General features: G+C 41.5%; 2 protein-coding genes across 2 annotated transcripts in view; one reads left to right on the top strand and one right to left on the bottom strand.

The window, feature by feature from the left end:
- RASSF8 (Ras association domain family member 8) overlaps positions 1–12,951 on the bottom strand; it is a 116,901-nt gene extending 103,950 nt beyond the window's left edge. Inside the window, exon 1 of the mRNA XM_040642264.1 lies at positions 12,855–12,951. The gene's annotated coding sequence lies outside the window, so the exon portion shown is untranslated. The remainder of the gene's footprint in view (positions 1–12,854) is intronic.
- A 399-nt stretch (positions 12,952–13,350) lies between these two features.
- Positions 13,351–13,960, top strand: part of LOC103665247 (putative ankyrin repeat domain-containing protein 20A5) — a 386,833-nt gene continuing 386,223 nt past the window's right edge. Inside the window, exon 1 of the mRNA XM_040641901.1 lies at positions 13,351–13,933. The gene's annotated coding sequence lies outside the window, so the exon portion shown is untranslated. The remainder of the gene's footprint in view (positions 13,934–13,960) is intronic.

Below are 13,960 nucleotides of genomic sequence, written 5' to 3'. Positions count from 1 at the left end.
TCAAGGAGACCCACAATCTAGCAGGAAATGTGGCATGAAACACATCCTGACTTCCCTACCCCTGAGCTTTCAAATCACAACTGCCAAGATGCTGGTCCCAGAGCCAAACTCTGAAAACTCTGCCTTGGGTGGGTACCTTCATGTTCATTAGTCTGTAAATGAATGTGTTTGCTATATTTAAAATATGTTTTGAAGTATTTTACAAACATTATTAATCCTATCATTATCTGATCATGGAAAAGTACAGTATATAGTTAATGTGCTAATAAAAAAGACACAAAATTATGATAGAAACAAAAGGAGTGCTAATAAAAATAGTTGAGAGTGATGAAAAATATTTTTCTTTTTTCCTTTTACATATGGAATGAAGACTGGGAAGAACCCTAAAGAGCAAAAGACAAATGGGGCAGAGGGTGAAAAAGGTTAACCTATGCCAATTATAACCTAGCAATAATAATCAGCCAGAACAGAGAAGAAAGCTTTTTAGAAGTTTTTCCATTTTGAATGTACAACAGGATGATCAGCGCTGAAGGTGGAAACTTGACCCAATGTTAGTTCACAAGGCCAGGAAATTGTTCTGGAACAGAAAGGGTGAACACAGCCAACACTGAGCCCACTGAGGCTCCTGTAATTCAAGAGATAAGGAGGGAAGTTGGATTCCAAGGGCTACTAAGGGGCTCCTCAGGGCTCCAAAGAGACCATGAAGGAGCCATCTGCCTCAACAGATTTTTAATGTAGACAGAGCTGCTCTGCTTTAGAAAAAGATGCCCCACTGAACATCCAGCAGCAAGGGCATAACTGGTTATAAAGTTTCAAAGAACCAATTTATACTCCTTGAACTGCACTGGGGGACTGCAAGCTTAAAGTCTTCTTAGTCACTTTGAACCTGTGAACAAATGAGCTTAAGAGCCTCTCAGAAGCTCATCTGTTTCAAATAGAGAGCTTCTGAAATTATGATGCAAAGAGGCATGCATATGGTAGGTAAAGAAAGCAAGATGGACTTCTAAGGGAGTGAGCACCTCCTTCAGGAAAAGAGGATAGCCAGGTTGGGTTTTAAAGCTATAGAGTATGTGTAAGAGAGAGGTTGAACCATTTTTTCATGTGATCAAATGACATATTTAGATGTTTCAGCATCAATGCATAAAACAGCTTACTAATTTAATCCTACTACAGGCTACCACAGAAGGACAGGTGAAGGAGGAGAAGTGGAGGGCAGCCAAGCAGGGAGGCAGGACAGCCACCTGGCCAGTCCAGGACAAGGGGCTAGGGCCAGATTTCACAGGCCTCGTATGCTATAACAAGAGTCTGAATTCAACCCTGCAGGCATTGACAGAGCTGAGTTTTTAGCAAGTCGGTGACACAGTAAGATTTCTGTATCCAAGCACTCATCTGCTGACATGTGGAAGATGGGTCTCAGGTGGAAAGACCAGTGAAGTGGCCAACAGCCTAAATGAGAGATGCTCAATTAGAGTAATGTATGAAGGGGAAATGGGAAAAATTTCCTCAGCTGTCCGGAGGTAAAATCAGGAGAACTAGATGAACTAGTCAAGGTGAGGTGGCACAGGAAAGGCAAGATTAAGAACAAGGTGGATGATGGTGCTGCAAACCCAGATGGGAAATATAGGAAGAAGTTAGGAGACATGCCGATCCTGAGGAACTGCTGCATGGTTCAGCAGAGAAGGGTCTAGAAGTCAGAGCACAGAACACTACAGGAACAGATTTGAAAGTCCATCACTACATAGGCCAGAATAAAAACAATGAAAGTGGGTGAGACCACTCAAAACAAGAGTTTTCACATTCTTAGGATATGGACCCTTTCGAGAACCTGATGAAAATCCTCACCACTTCCTCCCCCTCAAAAAAATGTACATAAACAAACATTTTGGAAAAAACACCAGGCAGTTTACAGGCCCCTTGCTACCCACACAGGACCACAGGTTAAGAAATCCTAGGCCTGGGGACTAGGGGAGAGAGGAGGGAAGAAGGTCTAAAGCAGCATTTCTCAACAAGGATGCTACTGGCAAATGACGCCGAGCCCCTGCCCACTGAACACAAGAAATACCCATAGCCTCATCTCTGTGACGGACAACAAAGGCCGCCACATATTTCCAAATACTACTACCCTGTTTGAGAACCCCTGGTCAAAAGGGAGAGAAGGAAGCAGCAAAGAACACTGAGCCAGAAAGATCAGAGATGGGAGGAAAAGCAGATCTATTCCCCAGCCAGTTAGTCATCCTCATTTCCAAAATACACTCATGATGTGACCCTTTTCCCTACCTTTACCACGAGCACCTCAACTAAGCCATCCTTTGAATGAATTATTGCAATCATCTCCTAATTGGTCTTCCTACTTCTTTTCTTCTTTTTATTAAGTCACCATGCTGTATATTATGTTTCCAGGACGTGTGTACCTTATAAGCACAAGTTTGTACCTTTTGACCCCCTTCACCTTCAACTACCCCCAACTCCCTGCCTCTGTATCTATGAGGTGTGTTTTATTTTGTTTTCAGATTGCACATGTATATGGGATCATACAGTATTTGTCTTTCTGTTTATTTCACTAAGCATAATGTTTTCAAGATCTGTCCACGTTGTCACAAATGGCAAGGTTTCCTTTCTTCTGGCTAAATCATATTCCATTGCATGTATATGCTACATTTTCTTTATCCGTTCATTGACTGATGGACGCTCAGGTTGTTTCCATGTCTTGGCTTTCTGCTCCTATTCTTAATTCCTTTTGACAATCCCCTTCCGCATGGCAGCAAATGAGCCTTCTTAATTTTACTAATTGTATTTAATAAGCATTTTTATAATACTATCTGCCATGCTCTGTTTTTTTACAAATATTAGTTCATTTCATCCTCATAACAACATTGTGAGATGGCTATCATTCCTATTCCCGTTTTACCAATAAGGCACAGAGACATTACAGAACTACTACAAGGTCACAGAGCCAGTAAGTATAGGGCTGGGATTTTAATTTAGGCAGCTGGTTCCACAGTTCACGTTCTTGCCTACTACTCCATGCTTCTCTCCAACTCATTCATTCCTCTGTTCAAGATCTCAACTGTCTTCTCATTCAAGAGTAAAAAACCAAGATCCCTGTCATAGCCAGTAAGTGCCGGGTATATGGGCCCCACTACCTCCTCTACCTTGTCTCCTACTCCTACTGCCTCCTCCCTCTACTGCCAGCCTCACTGATCTGGCAGCTATGATATGGGCACAACTGTATGCACCTGTTTCAGTGCCTCTGTACTCACTCCCTCTATCTGGAGTACTCTTCCTCCAGATAGCTGTGGAGTTATTTCCTTCACTTCATTAAGTTCTCTACTCAAATGTGCTCTCATGAGTAAGGACTTCTTGCCCATCTAATACCATATAACACCTCTACTCCCATCCCCACCATTTTCAATTTCTCCAACTTGTTATATTTTTTTCCCTCTGACTCATTTATCATCCTATAAAGCATGTAAAATTACTCATTCATTATTTAATGTCCTCCAATGGAGCTTACTTTCTATGAGGGCAGTTTTCTGTGTTTTGTTCTCTATTAACAGCTTCTTGCATGGAAGGTCATGCAGTTCATTTCTGAATGAATGAATGAACCAAAAAAAAAAAAAAAGAGTGTTGACAACGAAGCCAAGAAGTCTGAAGACAGGGGGGGATGGCTCAACAGTGTACACATACTACAAAAGCTTCTGTTATATTAGAGGTAACAAGTTTCCATTAATTTTGGCAATTAAGAAATTGGTGCCTATGGTAAGAAATGTTTCCAAGAAATGGTACCCATCTGGAGAGTGAGTTGGTAGGTAATGTAGTAGGAGTATTAAGAACACACAACTCCTGTAAGAAGTTGGCTAAGAAAGGAAACAGCTAGGAGTAGCAATGTCAAGAGAGACTTGAGCATATTCTTTCCAGGCTGAAGGTAAGAAGAGAAGGGAAGAGGAGCCTGAAATTCAATAGAGAGGAAGGATTACTAATGGAGAATGGCCTAGCAGATAGCCAACTCCAAACTGTGAGGGATGAGGAAGATCATCCATGTTAACCAGTAAATGCTCTTCTCCCACACTTGGGTATCTACACCGACCACGTTCTCTTCTGAGACCATGAGCCTAGACAGACTGCAGCGCCTGCCCTCCAAAGGGCACTGGGGCCTCTTCAGACTCCTAGTTCAGACAGGAGGAGGATACACAGCTTACTGGAGTTGAATAAGGGGAAAGGCACTAACTCTTCACTGAGACACTTCATATACATTCATTTCCATATATGGATATCTATAAACATCACTTTTATTCCAAAACAGCCCTGAGTGATGAATTAGTAACCCCATTTAAAGGAAACTTGAGAAGGGGTGAGCTGTATAACTACTCCAAGGCTACCCAGGTCCAGCCAGGCTTTTAACTGAAGTGGGCACCCTTTCCAATATATACCACATATCATTACTCAATAATAGGAGAAGACACAGATCATCAAAACTAGAAAAATTAAAATGGAAGGTGTGATCTAGGTTGGGAGATTTTTCAAAGAGAGAAAACAGAAACAATTTTCACTAACAGGAAAGATAATTAAAATTTAAAGGGGTAAGTTATCCATGCCCCCCCCAACCAGACTTTATTATTATAATACACAGCAAATTACAAAAAGAGAAAGGGAGAAGAAAGAAATGTTTGAGTGGAAAAGGTTTACATAAAGGCTACAGTAAGGAACCTAGAAATTTTATTAAACCTGACAAAAACACATTCATTGTCAAGTATAGGATTTAGTTGCTTTTTCTTTAGTTTTTGTTATCCAGCTGTGAATATCAACTGATAAAAAGAGATAAAACAGAGAACTCATTTCCCACAAAGATGCAAAAGCAATTCAGTAGAGAAAGAATAAACAGTCTTTTTAACAATTAGATTTCCATATGCAGAAAACGAACTTCAATCCAAAACTTACTCAATATAAAATATTAACTCAACAGGCCAAACACCTTAACAGACACCTTGCCAAAGATACAGACACGGCAAATAAGCATATGAAAAGATGCCCCACATCATATGTCATCAGGGAAATAGAAGTTAAAACAACGAGATATCACTACACACCTATTAGAATGGTCAAAATACAAAACACTGACAACACCAAATGCTGATAAAGATGTGAATAAACAGGAACTCTCATTCACTGCTGGTGGGAATGTAAAATGGTACTCTTTGGAAAAGTCCTTCGGAAGACAGTGTGGCGATTTCTTATAAAACTAAATAAACATATTTTTACCATATGACCCTGCAATTGTGCTCCTCTGTATTTATCCAAAGGAGTTGAAAACTTATGTCCACACTGAAATCTGCACATGGATGCTCACTGCAGCTTTATTCATAATTGCCAAAACTTGGAATCAGACATGTCCTTCAGTTGGTGAATGGATAAACAGACTGTGGTATATCCAGATAATGGAATATTATTCAGGGCAAAAATGAGCTATCAAGCTATGAAAAGACATGGAGGAAACATAAATGCATATTAGTAAGTAAAAAAATCAATCTGAAAAGGCTACATACCATATGATTCCAACTCTATGACATTTGGGAAAAGCCAAAACTACAGAGATAGCAAAAACATTAGTGATTGCCTGGGATTAGTTGAGAGGGAGGGATGAATAGGCAGAACACAGAGGATTTTTTAGGGTAGTGCAACTACTCTGTGATGCCATAATGATGGATACGTGTCATTATACATTTGCCTAAATGTATAGTACTTAGAACACCAAGAGTGAACCCTAATGTAAACTGTGGACTTTGGGTGATGATGATGTGTCAATGTAGGTTCAACTCAACAAATGTACCATTCTGGTGGGGAATGTTGATAATGGAGGAGGGGATACAGGTGTGGGACAGGGAGTATATAGGAAATCTCTGTACCTTCCACTCAGTTTTGCTGTGAACCTAAAATTGCTCTTAAAAATAAAGTCTATTTTAAAAAGATAACTTAAAATAGATCACAGACGTCAATGTAAAACCTAACACTGTAAAACTTCTAGAAGAAAACCAGAAAATTTCTAGAAGAAAAACTTTGTGACCTTAGCTTAGGCAAAGTTTTTCTTAAAAAGGACACCAAAAGCACAATTATAAGAGATGAAAATCATAAGCTGGACTTTATCAAAATTAAAAACCTCTTATCTTCAAAGTCACTGTGAAAGTGAAAGGACAAGCCACAAACTGGAAGAAAATCTTTACAAAGCATATATCTGATGAAGGACTTGTCCAAACTACATTAAGAACTCTCAAAATTCAATAATAAGAAAACATCAATCCAACAAAAATGTGAGCAAAAGACTTGAACAGACCACCAAAGAAGATATAAAGATAGCAAAAAATACATCAAAAGATGCTCAACACCACTGTTCATTAGGGAAATGAAAATTAAAATAAAAATGAAATATCACTAATGACTAAAATTAAAAAGACTAATAAAAAATGAAAAAAAAAAGACTAATCATACTAAGTGTTGGCAAGATTGTGAAGAAATTAGCCTGCTTATAAACTGCTGGTAGGAGAGTAAAATGATATAATCACTTTGGAAACAGTTTGGCAGTTTCTGAAAAAGCTAAACATATGTCTACCATGATCCTGCCATTCTACTCCTAGGTTCTTACCCAAGTCTAATGAAGGCATATGTCCATACAAGGATGATATACAAATGTTCACAGCAGCTTTTAATAGACAAAAATTAGAAACAACCCAAATGTCCATCAACGGGTACATACAAACATAAATTGTTGTATATCCATACAATGGAACACCATTCAGTAGTGAGAAGAAATGAACTATTGCTCCATATTTCAACATGAATACATCTCCAAATAATTATTCTGAGTGAAAGAAGCCGGACCAAAAAAGACTATATCCTACAAGATTCCATTCATTTAAATTCTGGAAAACGCAAACTACTCTGCAGAGACAGAAGCAAAGCTTCTGGGGGGAGGGGATGATGAACAGGCAAGGGATTGCAAATGCGAATGGAGAAACTTGGGGAGGGTGATGTATATATTCACTATCTTGGTTGTGGTGATGATTTCATATTTATATATGTAGGTCAGAAGCTTATCCAATTGTACACTTAAATGTGTGCAGTTCATTGCATTTTGATAGCTGTTTACCTCAGTTTTCCTCAGTAGAGATATTTAAAAAAAAAAAGAAATAGAAAAGAAGGAAATCATTATATACAAAAAGAAACATATAGTACAATTAAACTATTTTAGGTTTCTTGACATCTAATGGCATCAAGTATTAGAACTTGCTTCAGAAATGACCGAATTTTACATTAAACACCACAAGTTATTCCCAACCTATATTTCAATAGAATTTCTATGTAGGGTTCCAGAGATCATAAACCTATTCAAATATTTTAAGCAAAAATTAGAGTGACATTTTACTTTTCTGTCCAGTACCCATCCATTACGAGATCTCTAATTTTTTCAATGTATGTGCTTCTTTCTGACGAATAATTTAATTTTAAGTGATTTTCCAATAATAAAATTACTATAATTAAAGATAAACATGATTTAGCCAGGGGCCAATGACAGTTAACAAGTGACAAAATGTATCATCCACATGAATAAAACCTGGTAGAAAATTATTACAACTTTCCTCTTGTTACAACCTGTACTCATATCTGACTTCTTATCAAAACAAAGAGTTAAAACACATGCTACTGAGTAAGAAAATATTTTTCTTGATGCATAAAACTTGGAGAGCACTGGAGTTAATTATAATGAGCTTTGGGATATATTTGAATGTGGCAAAAAAAACACTGCCAAAAATAAGACTTCTAAATCCTATAGCAAGGCTGTGAAATAAATAGGTAATAGATATTATTGCTGCTATAAAGCCCCAGGCAACTTGTTCAAGGACACCCAAAGTAACGAAGTAAGCATGTATACATGCGGGGAAAAAATAACTGGGGTTTTTAAACAATAACTGTTTTCTCCTCCATAGTGGTAGCTACTCACGGTGCAAATGTCCTACCTCAAAGACAAATCAAAAGGCATGTCCCTCTCTGGCCTCACTTCCAATATTTTTATACAAGTAAAATCAGGTCTAAACAAATAAAAAGCTAAGGTAATGGGTTGGGCTAGAGAGGGCTTCTCTATCTTGCCATGCCTTCCCAACCAGAAAATAAAGGGTAGGTAAATGGGGGAACAAGAACAATTTCCTTGAGTAAAGCAAATGTATGAAAAGCTGAAGGTTCCTTTTTATGATTTTGATCAGGTGAACTACTCATTCTTCTTTTGTGAAAGCACTGAGTCCAGAGCTTGGCACATAACAGAGACTTAAAAATGCTTTTTTAATCTTCCCTGCTCTCCCAACCCAAGGGCATCCAGGTTTTTGCTGACAAAAACTCGAGTCCAGACCACTTATGAGGCATAACATTCAGGAGAAACGCAGAGGTTAAGTGCAAACAAATAAATCATGAAAGAACTAGAATCAACTCCTAAATTCTCTGCATATCTCATGACCTGCAAAATACAAAACTAGAAAGGAACTGGAATTATACTCTAAGGGTAAAAGGGAAAATTCTAAGAGGAAACTCAAGTCCTATGAAACAAGTCAAAAGAAAATGTGGGTGATTATGTAAGAATTAGAGGCTAGAAATAAGAACATACGTAGTTTAGAGCTATAGTGCATCAAACTAATAATTTGTAAAGAGGACCACATGACAAAAATACCCAAACAAAGCTTTAAGCCTTCCTTGGCCTTGGAAAGTCATGAGACTTTTTTGGCTAAAAGAAGGAATGCTTTAGTGAGAGAAGGAAAAAGAATTTCCAGACCTCTAGGTGGCTCCAATTTTTAAACAACTACTCTGCTACCTTAACTAAATGTTCAAATGATATCTAGTTATTTATGTAAGTCACATCAACAACTGGACAGTACTAAACATCCTTAGTACTATAACTCTCATTTCTCTACTAGTTTTCTCTACCTTCCTTTGAAGTGTGGAACTGAGTGATCAACAGCTGCTGACTAATGTATTATCATATGACATGTGTAAAATAATATGACATAGTAAGATTTTTTTCTTTCAGTAATCCTGTGCTGCTGAAAAAAAAAAGCATAATCACTTTAATGATGTACTTAGAAAAAGGATTATCTACAAAAGAAAATCACAAGGGTAACACTAATTAAAAGGTGCCTCAATTTATTACTCTGAATTTTCCAGAGCCCAAATGCATTAATTTTACCTGGTATCTGCAAAGGCTGTTTCATATTATACATAACACCAGCAAGGAAGAAAAACAGGAGAGTGCCAGTCTGGCTTTTCTGTTATGAAAAGCAGACTGAACAGTGATAAAGAAGGCAATCAAGATACAAATACAAAGCTAATGCTATTATCTTATTCATTATAATAGCCATTTATTGAGCACATACTAAATGTACCAGGCACTCAGTATAGACTAGCGAATAAACAAGGAATTATTTCTGCCCTGGAGGGCAGGAGAGAAATATTAAGTAGTTAAATAATACATAATCATATGTTACAACAAACATTAAAAAGGAAAGATGATTGTGCTATGAGGGACAAAATAAAGGAATTCTAAGTTACATGATGATAAGGGTGATAAAACATTTATAAAGAGGATATTTGAATTTGTACCCAAGGATGACAAATAACTCAAGGATATGGTCCTAAAATAGAGACCAATAGCATGAGCAAGAGCCCTGAGGTGCATCTGCCGGAGAACTGGACAATGTGGCTGGCAAAGGATGAAGATGGGGAGGCAGTGGCCAAATCATGCAGGACCTTATAGGCATGTTGAAGACTTCATATTTTATCTGGAGAAATAAATGTGTCCCGTAAGAGCTTTGAAGACTTTAAACATCAAGTGACCTTTTTTCTTTTTAGACTGCTGGTGGGAAAAGGGACTGGAAGGGGTACAGCGTATGTGCAGAAGGCAAAGGGGAAAGATAATGGTGGCTTCAAGAAGAATGGAAGCATAGTGGAGGCTGAAAATCAGATAGATTTGAAAGAGATTTTCCCATAAAAGTAGATAAGGATTTTGTGACAAACTGGTGTCGGGGGTGGTGGTGGAAGGGGTGAAAGAACAGAAGAGAGAATGAAGGATAAACTCCAGCCTTCTGGCTTGAGCCACTTGTTGGATGGATGAGATGAAAAACAGAGGAGGAACTGTTTGAAAGGTTGGATAAAAAACTATTATTAAAAAAAAAAAGAAAGAAAGGTTGGGTAACCAAAAGCTCAGTTCTGCAGAAGTGTGAGATAATGCCATTTATTGGCTACGATGTACCAGGCACTATATTAATATTCTACTTGTCACAGCATCCCTTTTAGTAGTAGTATCCCCATTTTACAGAAAGCAAACTGTAGATCATAATGTTGAAGGAGCATGATGAACTCATTCAGTTCGAAGTGATAAGTCACATTTGCAACCCACGTCTGATTGGCTGGCTGTGGGGTAAGCATTCTTTCCACTATACACAGTTCTTAGAAACTATTTCTACACTTTGCATTTTGAAATCTATTTAGGGTTGGAGCAAGGTAGCACCCAAGAAGAGTAGGCAGGTGATACATCACTTTTTAAATCCAAATTTAGGGATTTATGGTGCATTATGTTTTCCTATACCACTCCCAACCCCGCTCCACTTCTATCTGCAGAGTTTTGCAAGGTTTCGAACAGTAGCAAGATATCTAGGACCTTAATGTTTTACAATAAAGGAGCAAAGCCACTATGCCAGGAATGAACCATAATGAAAAAAGCAGCAATACCCAGCAGCAAACAATATTCTTACTCTCAAGCCATACATACATCAACATAAGATAGACCAACAGAGCAAGAAATTCTGAAACTATTTCTCAAAAATGGCAAAGGCATTCAAGTCAAAAATTAATGCAAGCCACCCAGTACAGAAGGCTACAAAAGCTAAGAATTGAGATTCCCATTAAAAAATCAAAACCTTAAAAGAATACAACGTTAGGCAAAAAGAAATGATACCACAACTGTGTAGAATTTAATATCTGCAATTCCCAAATATCTCAACCAAATGCCAAATTCAGTAAATACGGACGCTAAAAACAACCTAAACATTCTCCCTTCTTTTAAAAAGCTTTTCCCTGCAGCACAATGACACTTTAGCAAACTGAAATGCCTTCTATCTGCAGAGTCTCATGATTTTCTCCCTCTCTGGGCTGATGTCCCCCTCAGCTATTGAAGCCCAGAAATTAGGCTTGATTAATGAACCTAGAAAGAACTCAATGTATTACCAACAATTGTGTATATTACTGAAAGTACCAGCTTGAGGCTCCTAAAAGGGGAGAAAATAAGGAAGGGAAAGATTTTTGAAAGGTTTTATCACCTACATCACAAATTATATTTTGGTGGGTCTGATCCTTCAACAGAATAATCGAATTACATTCAGTCTTCTTAAAGTGGGGTATGGTTATATGTAATTTTCATGGTTTGGGGAGAGTTTGCCATGGAGAGAAATAAGAAGTAGCATTAATATGCCCACTAAAAGATAAACACACAAACCACCCTCCAAAATGATAGTACTACTGTGTCCTTCCTCCTGATTCTTGTGTCTACTTGGCACTTCTCCCTGCAGAGGTCTAGCTTGCATTCACTACTGCCTCACGCAGGCAAAGGACGGGATGCTGAAAATCCATTAAGAAAGCTTCCCGTTTTCTATTCCTTCATAACAGGATGGCCAACTCCTGGCAACCCAAAGATGAAAGACTTTAAAAAAAAAGGGGGGGGGGGCTACCTGAGGCCTTCTACCAGAATGAGTGGTTAATCCAACCAACTGGCAGAAAAGCAGAGATCTATACATATTTAAAGGTCCTTTCTGGTGACACAACAGATCTAATGAGGAATTGCTGAGCCACATCATACTGGAAAATCCGTAAATGTTCCTCCTCGCTGTAACGAGGCTGGAAGAATTTTTTTTAATACAAGGCTTTGATGTCCTGACACAGCTAACCTGATGGGTTTAAGTCAGCAAGGAAATGTGCCCTACATCTATTTCCCTTCTGAATCCCTAAAGATCAGGGGCAATACTGACCCGTAATTACACTCAACGTTTGCACTGCTCAAGATGCCATTTGATGCTGAAAAAGTAGTGGTTTAGCAACACCAGGCGGCTCTACGATGCTAAAATAACAACGCAATACTCGATTACGAGAACCCAGGTACTGGGCTTGTAAGCTCCAGTGCCGCACAAGGACCCACATTCAAAGCTCACGTCCCTTCAGGGTGAAGCTTATTAAGCTTTCAGCGATGTACCTTCCCAAAGTTTCTAGTCTGCAAAACGGAATTACTTTGAAAGTCCCCTCTTTTGGACTCCCCTCCCCAGACGGGTTGGCGGCAAGGGGAAACAGGGACGGAGGATGATGGTTAAGCTTTCAAACAAAATTTTAAAACCTAAAAACCAATCGTGTTTTCAGAGGAGAAAGTAAGCGTTCGCCAAACCGCCACCCGGCAAGCAAGCATCCGATTTCCATTTGGAGAGAAAAATATTAAAGAAGCCATACATATGTTTCCCTGACCAACAAAAGTGGCCTCTAAACTCCCCTGCCAAGGACACTGGGAGGAAACCGAGAAGCAGGGCACAAGCCTGTACTTCTCAATCAGGCGCGTGTGTGCTGCGGGGAGAACGCGCAAAGGCGAGCACAACAGGGAAAAAGGTGAACGGGAGGAACAGGGAGCCCGCGGCCGGAGGGCAGAACCTGCGAAGAAACCCAAGGTGTAGACTGAGGGGCGAGGGGGCGGGGAAGGGGGAGCCGGGAGGTTCCAGGAGGAGGAGGGAGGGGTCCCAGACGCTGCCCAGAAATCGCGGCGGCCGAGTAAAGTTAATACTTACTCAGTTTCGCAACTGCGCCGCCCCCGCAGGCCGCCCGGCCGAATCGGCCGGGGCGCTGGGGACGCGGCGGCGTCCGAAGCTCGGCGGCCGCCCAGCGCCTGTCCCGGCCGCGCCGCCCGTCGCACCTCCCTCCGCCGCACTCGGCGGGCCGCGCGCCCCGCACTGGCGGGAGGCCCTGGCTCCAGGCGCGCCCTCTCCGCGCACCTTCCGGCCGGTGCTAGGTGAGTGTGGACACCCCCGGTGGGTCTGCCGCGGTGTGCTAGCGCGCGGGCGGCCGCTGCACCGCTCGCAGGAGCCGCCCCTAGCGCCGCCGCCGCTGCCGCGGGCGGTCAAGCGAGGCTCGGTGAGGAGCGGGGCGGCGGACGCTGCGCCGGACGGCGGAGTTGGCGGCCGGCTCGCTCCCGAGGCCGGTGCCTCTGGGCTGGGGGCCGGGCTGGGGGGCCGGGCTGGGCTCGGGCGGCCCAGCGGCTCCGCCCCTTCGCCGGGCCGCGGGCAGAGCGCGCGAGAGGAGCGGCGCGGAGGCGCCCCCCTCGGCCGGGCGCTCGGGTTACAGCCGCGGCTCCCCGGCTTCCCCGCCCGCGCCTCGCCGGTTTGCCGGCGCCGTGAGAGACATTGTAACGGAACTGGGACGCCAGCGCTGCATTGTGGGAGCTTTTAAAGCGGCGGGGAACGCGGCCTGGCCGCTCGGGCCCACCGGGCCAAGCTCACCCCGGCGCCCTAAGCACGGCCCCGCCGCCGCTCGGCCCACCACACGCCCCAGACCGCCGAGGCCTGTGGACCGGAAAGCCCGAAATGGTGAGGTGACCGGTGCCTACTGACTCTCACAGGAGCAGTCTTCCATAGCCCGGGGTGAGACTTGTAAAACTGCCCTCTACGGCCGTCCCGGAAAGTAGACGGCTGTTTCTGCAGACGCTTAAAAAAGAGAAAGAAAGAAAGAAAGAAAAAAAAAAGCCCTTCCATCCCCCAAGAACTGGGTTTGAGTTGCTTTTCATCTGGAGTGGCAGTGATTCAGCGACCCCCTTCTCAGCAGCAGGCAGTGACAGAGACAGGAGACGAAAAACACAGCGAATGAATCAGACGTGAGTAACCAAGTTTAGAAGGAGCTG

This window comes from Ursus maritimus, unplaced genomic scaffold, assembly GCF_017311325.1.
Source record: "Ursus maritimus isolate PB19 unplaced genomic scaffold, ASM1731132v1 scaffold_26, whole genome shotgun sequence".
Taxonomy (NCBI): Eukaryota; Metazoa; Chordata; class Mammalia; order Carnivora; family Ursidae; genus Ursus; species Ursus maritimus.
Note: the sequence above shows the minus strand (reverse complement) of the source record. Positions and strands in the feature narration are given on the sequence as shown.